Source organism: Psammomys obesus, unplaced genomic scaffold, assembly GCF_907164565.1.
Source record: "Psammomys obesus unplaced genomic scaffold, mPsaObe1.curated_primary_1811, whole genome shotgun sequence".
Classification (NCBI taxonomy): domain Eukaryota; kingdom Metazoa; phylum Chordata; class Mammalia; order Rodentia; family Muridae; genus Psammomys; species Psammomys obesus.
The window spans coordinates 15918328-15934178 of NW_026585580.1; positions in this window are offsets into that span (position 1 = coordinate 15918328).

The following is a 15851-nucleotide window of genomic DNA, read 5'->3' on the forward strand; positions in this document are numbered from 1 at the left end:
ACAAAGAATACCTGGTGGAAGGCAGCCGGGAGCTCCCGGGTCCACGCAGCAAGCGTGTTGCGCTTCCACCGAGAGGCTCTTGATTGGTCACGTTTGTATTAATGGCAGCGACAAAACACTTTGGCCACGGTTGCTCACGTGTTTTCACAACCACTCCAGGAAGCAGAGTCCACCCCAACCACATTGACAGATGAGAAAGCTGACACGCAAAGAGGTTGAGTGTTCAAAATGCCACCATACTGAGTGACCAACGTCGTTCCACCTGAGGCTGTTTGTTTTTAACACTGGGCATAAAAGGAATTTACAGAAGTAAGTCTGGTCATAAAGAGATTTTTCACCTAGTTAACTTCAGATACGCGCATACGTTTATATGTATAAATATCAGATACATACATCTGTGTATGCACATACCACATGTTTATATATGTACGTGTCTACATGTATGTATCAACAGACACACATGTATATGCTGTTATTTGTATACATGTACACATATACATGAATCTGACATACAATATACATGACATTTCAGTAAAACTTTTAAGACTTTAAAATTGTATATTTATATATGTGCTACAATTTTAATCTTAAAAAATCTACTAAACCAACTAGTAGTCTAAAAAGACTAAATAAAATGCTTCTCTGTTAAGGAAAGATATTTAGGATATATAGGAAATGGCACTGTTTCTACTTTCACCTTTCCTTTGTGTTTTCTGAGGGAAAATAGAGATAAACTACTGCTTTACAATACTCAAACGAATTCTGGAGGGAAGCCGCATTTGCCTGTACTGACGCATTGGAGAGGCCGCCATTTTTAATAAACCAGGCTAATGACTAAGTGCGAATAAAATAGATGTGAGTAATCAGGCAGAATTTATGTCATCCTAAAGCTGGAATAAAAATCTATGGTATGGAAAAATGCCTCTGGGGCCTGGTCGAGTTCTTAAACGAGCCGGAGCTGGGCATGACGGCTGTGCTCAGGACCCGGCATCCAGTCACACAGAAAGGCCTATTAAAATTAACAAAATAGTTGGAGAGACTATTTTTGGCATTATGAATCGGCAAATGGCAGTGCCCAGCTGATCGGATGACTGGCTCGACTCTTAACAGCCAATTGTAAAGGAAATGGGCCAGAGCTGGTTTCAGACCCTGGTGGCTATCACCATGAGACAGGTGTGGGGCACATCTCAGCGTAAGGACCAGCGGCTCTCCGGGGAGCAGACGCTGCATCAGGATTAAGCCTGGGCCTGCGAGTGGGGGCTTATACTGGAGAAGACCTTAGGGGCCGGGGCAAGACCCACTGCTCTCACCAGCACTGAACAGCTGGAGGCTCTGGTTTTTTAATGTTATTGTGTTAATCACAGTTTTCTCTACTCCCCCGTGTTTCCTGGTATTTTTACATGTTGGGGCCTAGCCCACGTTGTAGGGACTGGCATATCCCCAGCTTCTTCTTTGGTCAAGCTCTTATATCTTTCACCACTGCCCCTTCAACCCAGAGACAGGCGTCAGGCAACTAGCAAGAAATTGCTCAGACTGGTCAGATCTGAGCCTGTTTATCTTGCTTCATCCATTCCTACCCTCAGAAGTCTCCATAATAAAGCTCTAGCCCCAGAGCCACAGCTGCCAGTCCCAACACCCTTCACCATCTTCTTGGCACCAGGGAAACCCCACCCACCTGAAGCCAATATGTCCAGAGAGCCAACCAAGGCCAAGGCCACCAAAGAGTGAGCTCAGTGGGCTATGTCCAGCGTCTTCACAGCATCTGGCTAGTCCTAGATCCAGGAGTTTAAGGAGGTCTTCAACGTTGATTGACCAGAACTATAGCAACTTCACTGACAAGAGGCCTGAAGCATATGCTGATCTCTCTGATGCCTCCAGCTACTCATCCATTGCATTCTTCCCCAGATTTCACCTGAAACATGCCACCAAGGACAAAGAAGCAGTTCTTCCCACTGCTCAGGCTCAACCCCAGTCACCGCCCCCAACACTGTACCAGCTCTGCCTCCTGGCCACAGCCCTCCCCATCAGCGGTTAGGGTCCCAACTCCCAGGGAAGGAAATGAGCCTCGAAGCTCACAGAGCACACACAGCAGCTCAAAGCAGGTGCTTCCCTGATCACCACAAGGACAGACTATGGCCTGGGAGGAACGCCAAAGGAGAGACCAGCAGGCACCAAGGGGAAGTCCCTGACTATATGGGGCCTTGCTCACGTTCCTCGGCTGCTCCCGGGGAGAGGGCAGACATGACCTAGTGTGGACACCCTGTTTCCCAGCAGCTCCACAGAGACACACATTTGCCACGACCCTTTAAAGGATGACAACACTCACCTACACCTGTCTGCTTGCCAGATCACACCCACCCCACCCAGGGGTGCTGAGAATGTACACACAGAGGGTGACTGAGGGGATTCGGTTTCAACAAAAGGCTGAGTGCAGCAAAGCAACGGCAACAAAACTCTCCTGGCTCCCGTTTCCCTTCTCTCCACCCTCTGATAGCCCTGGTGTACCACACATGGCTCTGGGTGGCATATCTCTTCTGAGGAGCTTTTTGATGGCTATCAATTTCTAATCTTGCCTTCCCCATACCTGGGTAAGAACAAACCCTACATTTTAAAAACAATCTCCATCAAGATATCCCTAGTCTCAGACAGTGTGTACGAAAAGGCTAGGCATTCAGAGAAGGTAAAACTAGAAGTTGACTTTGAACTCTTTAACACAAAGTGTGGTGGCTTCGGAGACACCGTGCTTCATTCATGGGGAACAGTGACAAATGCCCGAGCAAAGACCCAGTGGCTGCAAACATAGCTGTGGGATCTTGAACCCACATTGTACCATTGGTTACCCTGTGGACGTGGGAAGCCCGGTGAGGGAGGCTGCTGCAGCTGCCTAGGAGAGAGGGCCAAGGCTAAAAAGAGGGGCTGAAAAGGACAGTGCTGTCAAAAAGACAAGATTTGCTTCTGGTAAACTGGGAGAGCAGCCATGGAAGAATCAAAATGACCCTAGGGTTTTCAAACTCTGGACCCATGAAAGACAGAGGCAGTCAGGCAGGCAACACTGGAGATGTGAAAAGGGCTCAAAGCAGTGGATCACGATCTTCCTTGGGTCCCCTCGGCACACCCCAGTGAAAGAAGCCAGCATTCTTGCCATTCCTTCCACGCTCTGTCCCAAGAAAGATACAGAGATAAATGGACAAAGTGACCACACGTTGCGAAGCCAACAATCTGGGAGGAAATTGGAGAATGTCACAGCCCAGGCTGAGGCTCAGCCACACTGTCACATCCAGTAGCTTGCCGTGTGTTTTACCCGGGAGCACATTCCCATCTGCCTTGTCAGCTTTGCTGCCGCCGCCACCAAGATGTCACAACTCAGCATGGAAGCCAGAGTTCTAAGCTACCTAGAAATCCACCCACACCCATTTTCCGTTAAGTTTACTGAAGGTGGGGTGCTACAGAGCTGCACACACATACAGGATCTGAGTTCTTGCTTTCCAGCATGTAGAGAAAAACCAATCTCAGCTGTTCCTTGTCCCTTGTCCCCAGCTCAAGTGGCCCTTTAATACCTGGCTCTGAGGACCCTCCTCACTCACCGGATGCCCTAGGTTTAGTTTCTATCTGCCTGCCAGATAATTTCATGTCTGCTCCTTCTTTGATGCAAAGCCTGGCAGTCACAGGTCAAGAGCAAAGCAGCAGACTGGGCACAAACAGAAGTGAATCCATGAGCAAAAACCTAGTGCACACTTAACGGCATGCTGCAGGCTCTCTCGCTGTCCATCTGCCGTCACGCTCGGAAACTGTGGCTAGCACCCGTGCTTATGTGGGTATAATTTTCTTGACTGGCCTAAGTGCTGTAAGCAGCTCCATCTAGCACCTCTCATTAGGCGTGAATTTAGGGAGATTAGAGATGGGGGCTGGGAGGGCAAACGGAAGGTAAAAGGTTTTCATCACTTAATAATGCCAATTTTATCACCACTTAGCATGACTCCTTTATGCCAATTTTATCATCACTTACAATAACTTCCATTAGGGTAATAAGACATTAAATATATGTTGATTGCAAATAAGCTGGTTACATTTGCTAATTGTAAGGAGACCGATTTTTTTCCCCTTCCTATTTGAGTTGTAATTTCAAACCATCTCTATTTCCTGAAAACAGGGCATATCAAAGGAAGGTGGCATGGATGCTATAGAGACAGAAAATGAGGTTTTGGAAGTACTTGGCAAGTGACTGATTGCATGATGAAAATAAATGGAAAATTCATCTTCAGAAATGAAGGGTATAAATGGCTCGCTCTAGCTGATTTGCTCTTGCCTTCTCTCCCTCGGGGTCAGATTAATGTGTTTACCACCGATAAGCCGATTTAGGTCTCCAAGGATGTTGATGCTACGTGCCATTGCACAGCGCCGGGATGTCCCCTGAACACATGGTCTCCACCGAGGTTTAGCAGAAGTTGCTGGCCTCTGTATCCTCCAAGTTGTCTGTGGCTGCGAAGTGCTGGTTTGCCAGACACGAGGCTTCGGTGGCATGATGCTGTGATTTAGCATCACTGCAAAGCAACGTTACACAAGTAGCCAGCTCTCAGGTGGCTGCCACTGCTCAGTGGAGTAATGTCCCCTCTGCCCCGAGCAAGGTATGTCTGTACTCTCAGGCCACGCGGACCAAATTCAAATGATTCGTTTCCAGTTTGATAGAATACAAGCCCGGCTGTGTTGAGGTTCCCGAAATTATAAACTTCTGGCACCCCAAATAGAAAATGGACTTTCAAAGACAGCCCCATTTGGATTTTTGGAGCTGGAAATCATTTCTTTTCAGCCATGGACATTTTCTCATCTGTCTCTCATCACCATATTCAGACGTTCCCGGCTTGGAAAAAATAAAAAAAAATTAACTCAAATTCCAGTCTAAAGCGAATGATGATAGTTTTCACCATGTTGTGTTTTCAACTACAGTAGTCCCTGGCTGCCCATGGTTTTTCCTTCTAGAGGCTCCAGCCACCCTGTGGTCAACTGCAATAGGAAAATGGTCAATCAAAAACCCGGAGAGAAATGATTAGCAAGTTTTTAAATGTATGCGTGCTGAGCAGGGAGATGAAATCTTGCACCATATCGCTCTATTCTGCTGGGGTATGAAGTCAGGTCTTTATAAGGATGTGACTATCTGTGTCATATCTGGCAAGACAGGGCTGCTTTGAAGGGCCTGCCCGGCTCACCTATGGTCTCCATGCTCTGCAGATCTCCCATCAAAGCTATATGCACAAGTGCCCAAGATAACCCAGAGTATGGACCGAATTTCAAGCCTGCAGGGACACCAACTGAGGACCCCAAGGGCCACCTGCCTGCTGATTGCACTTGGAAACATCTCTTAAGTTGCTCTAGCTTCTTTTCTAGAAGGGAATGTCACCTAAGTTCTGTCTCCCTGCGAGTTTCAAGAGGCCAAGGAAAAAACTTAGCATATGTCAAATTCCACCACTCCCAATGACCCTGTTATATTAATTCCCACAGACTGTTACCATGTGTACGGTTTACCCGGATCAAGGTCAAGGAGACCCAGAAGGTCTTAGCCCAAGAAAACCTAGAAACTTCTTAAAACAGGATGGCTTTCTTTAATCTTTCTCATTTACATAAAAGAATGCATCCTTTTTAGAGGATCCCAGAGACCTGTAAACGCCAAGTTTATACATTTCTTGGGGAAATGATCCTGTACTAAACATGGTTCCTGCTACTGTCCTTTCAGACTGCAAGGTGTATTTTTAAAGAATCTATTAAGAGGGGCTGGAAAGGTGGTTTTGTGGTTAGGAGTAGCGGCTGCTCTTCCAGAGGACCTGGTTTGATTCCCAGCAACCAGTGACAACTCCAGTTCCAGGGGATCTGACATTCTCTTCTGGGCTTTGCTAGCACCAGCCCAGCACAGAGTGCACAGAAGCATATGTAGGCAAAACACCCAGACACATTAAGAAGAGCAGCAGCAGCAGCAGCAGAATGAATGCAACTGCTTCTGCAAAGGACTGGGGCACCCTAGTTTGTGGTTCCCAGCTACCTGTCACACCAGCTCCAGGGACCCCACATCCTCTTTGGCCTCCATGGGCAGTGTGCTCATGTGTACACTTAACTAAACGCTAAAAAGTGGCCTAGCTCCCCCAAATATGACGTCCCAGAGTTGAACTGGTTTTGGCGGTGGTGTGTGTGATCATCCCTCTCATCTTTCGGGGTGCTGACAGTCTTTGCCGTGTGGAGCAGGGCTCAAAAGCGCAAGGCCCTGAGATTCCAACACTGACAATCTTTATATCAACAAGAACAGGGTTCTAATTATTCTAAATACTGCCAAAATTAGGCCCAACTGTTCAATTTTCCACGTGTTCTTCTTAATTAGAAATGAAATGAAAGAGAAAATGAAACCATCAAAATTACATAAATAAAAGCAGATGGAATCCAGTTTGGGGAGGTCTGTTCTATAATAACATTCCCTTTAATAAAATTCATTGGTTAATTTGATTGATAAAAGCAGTGTTAAAATTAAATAAGAATTAACATACACTTGGGTAAATATTTGTAGCTTCCTTCATGTGCTGCCATGATAAAGGTAATTTAGCTTAAAAGCAGCCATCATCTCTCTTCATAACTGAGAAAGCATTACTAATTGTGTGTGTTAATATGGTACAATATGGGATTGAATAGAGATTTTATCTTAATAACATCTCCATTAAATTAAAGGCAGTGTTGTACGACAAGAAAGATAAGTCTGTTTATTCCAAACGAGCAAATGAACAACTGTGGGGAGATGCCGGAGCTGACATTTGGGCATTTCGGCAAACAACTCATCGCTACTGTTGCAAGCAAGAGTTTAGGGGGATGATCCAGTTTCACTGTCAGAATCGATACTTTAATTATGGTGTAAAAGATGTGGATCTTTCCCTTTCTGGGTCTGGTAGGTATTTCTGAAAAGATGATGCCGAGTGGGAAAAGACCAACCCCGTGCAATGGCAGAACCGCCCACCTGGGTACTCTCCTTTCCCGTGGACGCCAGCATCTAAGTAGCAAGCCTCATGCAGATGTGAGTGAGAACACGAAGATAAACTAACTACAGGCGTGATGGCATGGGGCTTCAGTCCGAAGCCCAGAGCATTCTGTCCGTCCCGTGTGTGTCCCGCTCACCCTCCTGTTCCAAGGGTGTTGTCCTCAGCTGTGTCCTCCCAGGAAAGAATGCAGGAGTCCCCCCATAAGCAGAATGCTAGGGAGCACAAGCCCCACCCTGAAGGAGACAGGGAAGTCAGCTGAGCTCTCTTCTGCACTTGAGCCCGGAATGGCTCCCTTGTTTAATGCAGTGTGCTCACTGCCACGTTTGCTGTGGAGGACCAGGAGGCCTTAGGAACAGCAGCTGCTTTCTCCGTTAATTTGCTCTTCTTTCTTGAAATAACATGTCAAAACCCACCCAGTCAGAAGCTGCAGCTCTGCCGTGAGCACAGGGCCACTGTGAACTGACAGGTGGGCATGCTCTCTTCCCGACTCCAGGAGTGAACACAGCCAGCCCTGCAAAGGTGTGCAGTCTCCAACAAGTGTCTTAGTGTTGCCTGTAAGCAAGCACACATATGTACCTGCGCACATGCGTATGCACATACACCCCACATGCATATGTCAGAGCCCACATCTGACAAAAGACAGCATTAGCATCAACACCCAGAGCCAAAGTTCAGGATGAGCTTAGCATGAAAACAGTTTGGGAATCATATAAGCCTCCTCCAAAATATGCTGTCAAGAAACTCAGTCTGCAGAAGTAGAAGCCAGCCCTATTTTTATACCAGCCCTACCAAATTCTCGATATCCAGCAAAGAGGGGGGAAAAATCACAGCTTAACATAAAATGGGAGATGTAATAAAACCTCACTAACAGCTTAGTATCATGAGGAGACAGATGGAAAACTTCTCTCCAGAGATGGTTGCTTCTAGAATTCCAGAAGGAGGTTCTGGGTGGATTGGGCCAGTGGGAGTGGGGAGGCTCAGGTCTGAATTTCAATGAAGTGGGAACACAACTTCGTTTAAATGCAAGGCTTCAGTATCTCTGTTTTAGGAAATGTGGAGATTACACCATTCACCTATTTCATCCAGGACTGAAAAGGCTCAGTCCAAACCTTAGGCTCCCCCAGCGGGCCTGAGGCCACCAGAGAACGCAGGCGCTGCGGCTGCTTTGTTTCCTGTAGAAGCGCCACAATGCCATCGTCTGTTCAGGAACAGAAAGGAAGAGTCCTCAGGGCTGTTATCAGGGAACCAGAGCGCTGGGAGAAAGGAACTATTTCCATGATAAAGACGCTGCTGGCTACTGGCTCACAAATGGGTAGAGAGGCCAACAGAGCCACTTCTCAGGGTCCCAATGGTCCAACACGGAGGGTCAGCATCACGCAGAGAAGAACACTGAGGAGGAACAGGAGACAGTGCTGCCTGGCTCTGCAGCGTGGAGACTCTGCAAGCCCCCTTCCCCTCCTGGGAAAGAAGACAGATGCCCACACGCACAGGCCATCTCGTTTACACCACATCTGGACCTCCTGGCTCTCTGGACCTCCCCTTCTCGAGACGCCACCTTCAGGGAAGTTACTTTGAGTCCTCTGTGAGAGGCCTGTGCGTCTCCACAGCCATCAGGAAACTCCACACTGGTCTCTAGTTTCCTCAGACTCCACTCTATCAACAAAGGGCTTCCTCTGTGGACTGGGGCAGCTCAGCTACTGAGCCAGCACCATCACCTTGTCAATGTGACTTTAATATTAGAATGACTCCACAGTCCTCAAGGCAAAATTTGCATAACACCCTGGTTAGGGCTTGGGGACTATCCAAAGCAAGTCTCTTGGATGACATTCTATGGGGGATTTATGCTAATAGGTTGTCCAAGTCTTCACCATAATTACAGGCCATTGCGTCCAGCAGCCTTTCCCTCTAAAACCTAACTGGCTTTTTCTGTGAATCGTGCTCTTGAAAACAATGCATGCCTGCTTCTCTTGGAAAGGCTGCAGACAATGGGGTGCTCCAGCATCCCCTGCAGACCACACCTGACTCCTTAACCCACCACACATCAGTGCAATGAAATCAAGGGCATGGACAACTACGTGCAAATTCCAAATGTTAGAAAACAGAATAGGAAAAGAGATGAGCTTACCTCTGAATTACAAGAAAGGATAGGAAATGTCAAAAACCAAAACAACAACAACAACAACAAAAACCCCAAATTTCCCAACACCAAAATCAAGAGAAACAGCACATGCAACAAATTAACCAAAACTGTGACTGGGTCAGCTATTTTTAAATATACAAATATATATATATTTATTTATTTATAATTCACTCACATTATATTTTGATTGTAGCCCCCTCTGTCACCTCCTCCTGGTCCCACCCTTCCTCCCTCTTCCCACCTATGCCCCTCCCTAGTCCATAGAAAGGGGAAGCCCTCCTCCCCTACTATCTGACCCTAACCTATCAGGTCTCATCTAGACTGCCTGGATCCTCTTCCTCTGTGGCCTGGCAAGGTTGCCCTACCAGAGGGATGTGATCAAAGAGTGGGCAACCGAGTCCATGTCAGAGATAAAGCCCTGCTCCCCTTATTAGGGAACCCACATGGAGACTGAGCTGCCTATGGCTACATGTGAACAGGGGGTCTAAGTCCCCTCCACACATGGTCCTTGGTTGATGCAGGACCCCCTGGGCCCAGATTTGTTGGCTTTGCTATGGAGCTTCTGTTCCCTCACTCTTCCATAAGGCTCCCTGTGCTCTCCCTAAAGTTTGGCTATGAGTCTCAGCATCTGCTTTAATCCCCTGCTGGCTGGAGTCTTTCAGAGGACAACTATGGTAGGCTCCTGTCCTGTTCCCTCTCTTTAGCCACTTCTGGTGTCTATTCTAATTGCCCTTCTGAATGAAAATTAAGCATCCTCCCTAGGGTTCTCCTTGTTATTTACCTTCTTTAATTCTGTGATTTTAGTATTCTCTGAGTGCTGGGATCAAAGGTGTGTGCCACCATGCCCAGCTTTTATCTATATTCTTAAAATATTAAAATTGTTTCATATACACTTTTCTATCTCTCCAACCATATTATAACGTTTTATTTTTATTTTTCTGAGTCTTTTCAGAGCAAAATGTAGGTACAAGAAGTCCCTATGTACTTCAGAATACACCTATTATGGACAAGGACATCACCATAAAAGACCCTTTTAAACACAGCTTCAAGGGTGACTGACGTAAGAGATTATACTAAATCCAGCAGCTCAAGAGACCCATGTTGGTATTATGTGACTTGTATGGTATGAGGAGTCTGGGCTAGCCCAGCCAAGCTCTCCACAGAGAGAGTTTGGTGCAGAAGCCTGTTTGTCCCCACGCTGAGCAGCAGACCACAAAGCTGCCTGTCCAACAGTGCACGGATGTGCATGGATAAGATGTGTGGATTTGTGTGATTTTAATGGATTAAGGTATATTAATGTCATGGTTTATTTTGGTGCTCAAATTGCTCCAGATTTGGTCAGTGACAACCTTTAGAGGTGGCCTCTGGCCTTTGCATCCATTGAACATGCCCGAACAATTCTTTCATACTTCCTTTCTGGCACTGCAGGGCGGTCCGGTTCCATCTTGTTTTCCCTGCCATTTTTCCAAGTGGCTCTAGGTCCTTGTTCTGGGGAGGGCTAGTCATAGACCAAGACCAGTGTGCACTGGAGCATTTCAGGTGGTGATACGGGGTCCCTGCAGTAGGAGACTCTGGAGAACTTCTGAAGTTTTTGAGAAACTAAGAACTAACACAGGGACACTGCCTTCTCATGCAAATAGGGTAATTCCTAAACCATCACTGGGTCATGCAAACCACTGTCCATTTAACCATTGAGACCTCTTGACCCCAGCAAATGGAGTGGCAATCCTGGTCACATGTGACACGTGGGCAACCACAGAACCTGGTCTAGATGCCAGCTTTCCAGGCTTCATCCTGAGTGTTGCATCAGCACCACTTGAGATACCCAAGAGAATCCTTTCCTTTTAACAGATACTCTTCCTCAGCCTCCCTGTGACTTCCCTTGCCTACTGCAGCTTGGCATAGGGACTGGGCATTCTGGTCAAGCCATGTGGGCATGCACCCCTTCTCATAGTTATCAATGTGGCCTGGTGGGTGGCCCCTCGCTAAAGAGTCATGCCAGTGTTGTGAGTTCTGAGCATTCACCTGGCTGGGTTCCAATCGGCCCAACACACTTTCAAAAGCATTGACCTCCTGTGTAAAGCTCTGTGACTCACTGGGGTACGTTGGCATCCAGTTCTGCCCTGAGGTTCACTGTGTCTGTCCCTGTGAGAGTAAGCAGTACCGTTCCTCACTTTTCAAAACTAAATAAAAATTTTAAAAGACTAGTTATGAATGAAATTCTTGGTTATGGAGATTAAAATCCATGCCCAATTTTCTTTTTGGCATGCTTTACCTCTAATCACCACGGCCACCTGGCCACCGTGTTTCAGATGAAAACTTTGGTGCAGAAGAGATGTGCAGCTTTGTCTGCAGATGAGGCCAGATTCATAACAGAACAAAATCTCCTAACCCAGATAACGCAAAGCCCACTGACAAGCCAAAAAGCTGAGGTGCAAGGGCCGGGAATTCACTGGGCTCCCTACCCGTGGAGCTGACATGAGTTCCCAGAACAAGAATGTCCGTTAGTGCCTCTCCCAATCTATCCCATGCTCTCTTCCCAGCATGTCTTTCTCCCCATCCATTAACCCCCAAGAGAGCTCCCAGCCTGGCCTCAATCCCCCTCTGCTCAGGGGAGGAACGTCTTGGGCTCCTGCCTCTCTAACAGGACTCACATCTACTTCCCTGCTTCTAATTTTCAGCACATTTTTCTGGTGAGGCCAGACCTCAGTTTGGCTAGAGGCAGACAGTGAGGCACCCTGGAGGTTTCCCTTGCATAGTTTGGAATGATGCCCAGGGACTGCTATCTAGGGGCGGTGTCACCCTTTGGCCTGAGTAGTGTGCTCCACAGACTCTGACTCCCATCCCACATCTGTCCTGGGAAACACGCAGGGCTAGTACCTAGAAATGGAAACAGACTACCATTCAGGGTTCAGCCAAGTTTAATCTGCACCACGGAACCAACTCTCAAGTAAAAACATTTTAATGACTCACAATAGGGTTTATACCAGGGTTGCTAGAAGTGATTAAGAAAGGACAAAGTTAGAGCCAGGTTCCAACACCAGACCTGCCCTTATTGGCTGTGGGGCTCCAGATGCTTACCTCACTTGGAAAGAGGCTAAACATCATGACACTCCATCATAAGGGCTAGCTAGCTCATCCTGACACCGATGGAGCTCGTGCATTTATATTTGTGATTTTATGTGATTTGAGAGGGTACCTCCCATTACACATACACAAAAGAACAGATCCACTCTGGCCCTGTGTACCTGTTCTAATCCTTTTCCCCAAAGGTATCCCCAAAGGTATCCCCAAATGGTGGGAATGACAGCACTAGCAGCCGTGGAGCCCACAACACAGACCCAGAGTCCTTTGGAAGAGAGCCATCACTGCCACCTTTCTGCATGCCAAGGCTCAAACTCACTTTTTCATACCTGTCTGGTCCCACGAAACCATGTAGAAAAACGTGATTGGAAATGGTCAAGTGTTGTTCGCATGTTGGAGGGAGGGTTGTTTGGGGTCTTGCTCCTCCAGCATGGTAGATAAGGTAAGAGCGTTCCTAAGATGAAGATGTCCAGACTCAACTGCAATTTAGTCACTCAGATAATATGCCTATGCGGGCAAGGATGAAAATCTCCATCTTAGCAAGCCATCCTGGGACCCCCAGACCTTGGGCTTCTGTAGCTTTAAGCCTAGAATAGTTTTCTGTGGCATTCTTTTTGTGCTTAGCGGTCGCTTCCTGGACATTGGTCACATTGTTTCTCCCTTCCAAATCGGAGGGTAATGGCCTCCACCACCTCTTCTCTCCTGTCCCCAGCAGGCATTGAAAGCATCTCTAAGATGGCCATCAGGGCAGTGCTGCTCACTGCTTGTTGTGTGAGAACATCCCCCCCCCAAGACACAACACACATAGGCACTGACCCCAGCCAGGGTCAAAGTAATTGACCCCAGACCAAAGTAAGGACACCACCCCAGGCCAACTTGGTGAACCAAGAAGCTTATCGGGATTACTTACAGAATTATAGATGAGGGGTCACTTACAGAAGCAGAAATGACTCAAAAACAGCTGCATCACCAATGTCTGCCCTGGCACTGATGACAACTCACAAAAGCTGGGCCCCTGGAGCACACTGCACGGCTGTACTCACCTCAATAGGCTAGCGAGTGTCCTTTCCAAGTCACACCGTTGGTCTAAACCTCTTCTGGGAAGATCTGTTGTTTTCTGATTCTTCCAGGCAGCTGGTCTCGCCTCAATAGCTTTTCTCGTCTGAGAGAAACTCTCAGCAGTCTTCATTGTTTATTCGGGCCTAGTGAATCTGGTCAGTTTCAAGGACTTCCTGAAACTATTTTGAGTTGTTTGCCTTTTGGCACAGGAGCTTCCCTGTTGGATGCAGTGTTTCAGTCTTGGAGGAAATATGTAACTGTGCACTGAGGTTTAGTTCTGTGGGGCTACTTGTTCAGAGTCTATTAAGTGTTAGGACCACCCATCTTATCTAAGACCCATAAGAAACCTGCAAAGGAAGAGGATCATTTAGCCTCTACGTCACTGGTAAGGGAGAAGAAGCTAGGAAAGGGGAAGTTTCTTGCCCAAGGTGGTGGGGCTACCTAATGCTGGAAGCCCTGACCCACATCCCCTGAATCCGTTTGTTTGACTCTGAAGCATGGTGCTCTGTGCCTTCGTCAAAGAAAGAAAGAGTTACAGCTCAAGTGACGATTGAATGGTGACTATGGGGTGGAAGTTGCTTACAGAGTCTCACTGCTAAGCCTGCCCCCATTTCTGAATTCCAGCTTGAAATAATTGACTTTTCCTTTCCATCTCCTTGGATACTGCCAAAGCCTCATGGTGCTTTCACTGTCTGTCTCTCTTTATCTGAAGACCTATACACCTCCAAATTCATCTGTTCGAAAACTTCCATTGCTAACCTACCTGCTTTCTTAGACCCCAACTAAAAAATGTCACAGGTATCTCTTCCTCTGCTCTACCTCTCTCTTCCTGATGACTGCTGGGATTTTATCACTGGCTTGCCCTGTGACTTTTCTCTCGAACTCAAAATGTTCTGTGAGTTTCCAAACAAACAGCTAGACAGACAGACTGACTGACATACATCTGTGAAAGTAGGATTTGAGCTCTCCATTACTCAGCTTTCTGATGTGATTCCTGCTCTTTGAGTGACCCAGGCTTAGCTCAGCTATGATACTTGCGTGTTTTCTGAGTCCCCACTGATATAAATTAATAATAAAATAGCCAGAGCTTGCTTAGCTGCTGATTGGAGGTTTTCCTTTTTCTAGAACGAGATAATCATCCTTTAATAACATTTGAAAGTTCTGACTTTCCTAAGTTTTCAGTACATCCTCTGTAAATTGCCACTTGGAAAAAAAATTCTACCTGAAATAACAAGCTGAACAGCAAAAACACCTAAACCTGGAGGCCTCTCCTGTAGGTGTACTTTAATAAAAAACAAAACAAACCTTTATTCTCATTTCTTATATCTCCTTTTCCCTACTCCACCCCAATCCCTTCCAACACCCCAACACCAGGTAGGAAAGAGAAAGGGTTAGTGGGAGAGGGAGCACAGCTCTAGTAGCTGCTTCCTGTTGGTTAGGGTCGTCGGGTTCCTTGGAGCCAGTCCAATCCTCCTTTCAGGAGATCTCCATCTTCTTGTCTCACAACATCAATCCAGGAGCAGCAAGGGGTAAGCAGCATCAGCCTTGTTCTTTCTCTTCTCCACTCTCTGGGCTCTGGCATTTATTCTCTCTCCAGAGCCCACAGATTTAAACTATCTTCAGCAGGCAAAGAGCTCCTCTCACAGCAGGCAGTGGCGCCGATCACCCCTCCAGTGATGTTTGCATCCTTGGAAGATGTACCCTTCTGCTGTTCTAACACCATATAACTCAGAACTTAGCTTGACTCCTGCGAGTGGCTAGAAGCAACAATACAAAGTTTATTGTCTAAGATCTTTTTCTTTAGTGTTTGGGAGAATGGCCTGAGGCATAGTTGAAAATGTCCTTCAGTGATCAGTGCTGGGGCCAGAGCAGGGCTCAGAAATCTGACATACTGTGCATCAGGAAAAGGTTTAGTATCGTAGACCAAGGTACCTCAGTGCTTGCACAAACCTGCCTGTTTCCTTTTGGGCGCGTTTCCAGTCTTTTCTCCATCACCAGCAGTCCTATAAATTTGTTTTGGTCTCCCAGGATCAGCATCCAGGAGAGAAACAGGAAAGAGAGTAGGTAAAGACTTGAGCTGGTGGCATCTGGCCTGTGATATGGACTTGTCGAAGGCCTCGGCTAATCCCAAAGTGAGCTCTGGAGTGAAAGGGCTTCTCTCAGAAGTTCCTGGGACCAGACGAAAGGTGAGACCTGGGTTCCTCTCCCTGGTCTAATTATTTATCCTGGAAGCCGAGAACTAGCCTCTGAAAGCATCCAGTGCTAAGGTTTGACACAGTTGGTCCTTCAGAGGTTCAAGTTCTACATGGTGAACCTTGTCTCTAGCATGGCAGACTGAGGTGGTAGAACCCTTGACAGATAAGACCTCGTGGGTGGCAATTAGGTCATAGAGTCTTTAGCCTCAGAAGGGATTAATAGGACTAGGTTGGCTTTCAAAAGAATAAACAAGCCTGACACTTCCCATAACATCTTCTTCCCCATCCTCTGCTCTTCACTCTTACCCACGCTCCCTCACAGTGTGTCCCCATTCACTGCTCTCCTTCCCTCTCCATACTTCC